The following is a 3,372-nucleotide window of genomic DNA, read 5'->3' as shown; positions in this document are numbered from 1 at the left end:
AAAATATTACCCACCAATGCCATCTATAAATAAAAAAACGTTTCACACAAGGGAATCCTTGCATTGGCCGGCCCATGCGTTCGGGCCCTCCTATACTGCGCTCTGTGCACTACAAGAAGATGCAGCACGCCCGTTTGGGCAGCCCCATGTCCGGGCGGCCTGCTTCATAAATTTCGTTTTTTCTTTTTCTTTTTTTACTTTATTAATTTGGTACTTTAAAAAAGTTTCTAAAATTAAAAAAATAAGAATTTTGAAAAAATGTTTAATGAATCATCAAATGTTTGTGGATTCAAAAACTATTAGCGATTTTGTAAAAAAAATGTTTGCTTATTAAAAAAATTGTGATTTTGAAAACAAATGTTCGGGAAATAAAAAATGTTCATGATTTAAAAAAAAGTTAATGTATTAACTATTAGGAAATGTTAATGAAATTGAACAAAATTTTGCTAATTCAAAATATGTTCATGAATGGAAAAGTATCCTAGAAATTCAAAAACTATTCGTGACTTACAAAATAGTTTATTCATTCATAAAATGTTCGTTGATTCAGAAAATGATCATGCATTTAAAAAATGTTTGTTAAATTAAAAAAATATTCATGAATTTCGAAAATGGTTCCACCAATTTCCAAAAAAAAATGTTCTTCAAAATTTCAAAAATATTCGTGAATTTCAAAAATGGTTCCACCAATTTCCAAAAAATGTTCGTCGATTCTAGAAATGTTTTCCGATTGAAGAAAAATAGTTTTAAGTTTTTTCAACATTTTAGAAAATTGTTTACAAAGAATGAAAATTGTTCATGAATTCATTTTAGAAATGTTCAAAAAATTGTAAAAGTGTAACGAATTTAACAAATGTTCATGATTTCAAATATGTGCACGAGTTTAAAAAATGTTCATGATTTCACGAAATTGAGAGTGATTGTGTATCTCGGTGATGCAACAAAATGTGGTTATGGCCATTGAAGAGCATGTTCTTTTTCTCCCGTTGCAACGCACATGCCCTTTTGCTAGTCTAATTAAAACTTATACATATTTTTATTTTCTTCATTTTTTCTTAAAATACTTGTCTTTCTATTCTTTCAATGCTATTTTACTTCTGAGTAATATAGTCATCCACTCATTCGGCCGCATAATAAATTGTTTAAAACTTATTGTAGTGATTTTTTTGTACGAATGGTGCTAAAGCAAGATTTTTGAAACGCTGCGGTAAAGCATGTAACAATTCATATTGTTTGCCGCCCACTGGCCAAGGATGAATCATAATCGTTCAAATATGGCATGCTTTATTCGACTTGTCGATACATGCAGTCAAGAGAAAAAAAAGGGGGTAATTAGCCCTTATTGGAGATTTGCATTTTTCGTTTAACATTTTGTGCGTGCATACCATACATCGATCGGGCATTTTACTCACACTCTTAAGTTCTTTCAGTCAACTCCAGGACGAGACATCGATCATCGGTTGGAGAGATATTAGATATCAGCTCGTTTCATTACTGACCACCTTATTGAGTTTAGGCACAGCGACAGCCGACAGTGAAAGAATATTCGGCAGACCTTCACACAGGCATTTACAACCATAATGAAGAACTAGCTACTCACTCAAGACCATAGTGAATTCGAAGCCCCGAACAACGGGTACAGCACTGTAAAGTATATACCGGTCGAGATCGGAGACGATGAGACGTACGTCGTCCTCACCGGCCGGCCGGCTACTCAATGCGCGCGCTGAGAAATCAAGTCCCGGCAGCCGTGCAATGATCGGCCGGCTACGTGCCGTTAGCCCGGTGGCCCCTCGTGGATCTACAGTGTCGTCATCAGAAAGCAGCCGGTCCTTGCCGGATCGCGAGCCACGCCACGCAACACCTGTCACCTGTGGCTGTGGTCGCTGCGTTGCGTGCTCGCGTCGATCGGGCTCGCCAACTGCTTCTGCATGCATCTGTGGTCGATCGTACGTACGCGTTCGCGGAAACATCGATCGCCGCGGCACCAGAGAGGGAGGCAGAGACCAGAGACCCTTCCCTGCCCGACTCGACCGAATAACTGATAGGTCGGCTCGCAGTTAGGGATGTCGTCTTTGATTTATTCATCAGCCTCTGTTTGTCCCTGCACCAGCAATCTTTTCTTATCCCACAGTTCAGCTGCTCCAACAGTAGCGCTTAATTTTGTCGATGCTCGGCTGTTCTTTTTCTCTTTGAAAAATGACTTTTTTGTGGTGTGTTACAACAATGCGTTAGTCACCACAAGGCATGCATGTGCCTAGTACTTGTCCGTCAGGTGCAGGCGCCGACCATGTCTTTTTTTTAAACAAGGTAAAAGATTTGCCATTTTCATTGAATAAGAAGGAGTATTAGGGGTCTTGGCCAAAGGCTAAATACAACGTACCACTTTCGCGGCATTGATATTACACAAATGTTTCGCACCGGCCAGACACCATAGCGTCGCCTCGTCTTTGATTCTAGATACTAAAACCCCAACAGGCACTGCGACATTACGAAATACCATAGCATTCCGCTCTTTCCAGATTTCCCATGAGACAAGCAGCATAAGGCAGGTAAGCGGTCGTCGAGATTGCGTCGTGTTGGAAGCGTTGGCGCTCCACCAATTCTTCACCATGTCAACCATGGCCCAGTTCTGCGGGTAAATGTCATGAAGGCCAAGCCACACTTTAATCATGTTCCATACTCTAACCGTGTAGCGGCATTTGAAAAGCAGATGAGCCGCCGATTCTGGACTTGCTTGCACAGGGGGTACATGTTGCAATTAGGCCACCCTCGCTTCTGAAGCCGGTCTGCCGTCCAGATTCTATTGTTGATGACTAGCCAAGCGAAAAACTTGCATTTGGGGGGGGGGGGCAAGTTGTCCAAACAATTTGAGGCAAGTCCGAGTCGACTAAACCGAGAAACTGCGCACTATAAGTCATTGCTGCAGAATAGTGACCATCCTTGGTGAGCTTCCAAATGATGGAGTCAGGCATGAGGCACCGACCATATCATATCGGTAATATTCGTTTTACTAAATGGCCTTTCTGAAAATTAATCTCTTCATTGACCCCTCGATAAACTTATTTTTAAATCTGGCCCATAGTATATAGCCAGCTATTCTGCATCCGGACTCATCTACACCCGCATGAGAAGTCAAAACAAAGAGCAGAAAAATAAAAAAGACACTGTTCATACTTGATTTTACCAAAAATTGCAGCTTGTTTCGATGTTTGAGAAGCTCACGGCCAAAAAGACAAATTTGCATGTCTGAGAAACTTTTGAAAATAACACTGTTCATACTTGATTTTACCAAATTTTGCACGAGCTCCTTGAATATGCAAACAAGCTGAAATTTTGCACGAACACCACGCATTTGAGCATCTTGCACCC

Source organism: Triticum aestivum, chromosome 1D (assembly GCF_018294505.1).
Source record: "Triticum aestivum cultivar Chinese Spring chromosome 1D, IWGSC CS RefSeq v2.1, whole genome shotgun sequence".
In the NCBI taxonomy this organism is placed as follows: Eukaryota; Viridiplantae; Streptophyta; class Magnoliopsida; order Poales; family Poaceae; genus Triticum; species Triticum aestivum.
The sequence above is the reverse complement of the archived record's forward strand: the minus strand, read 5'-3'. Positions refer to the sequence as shown.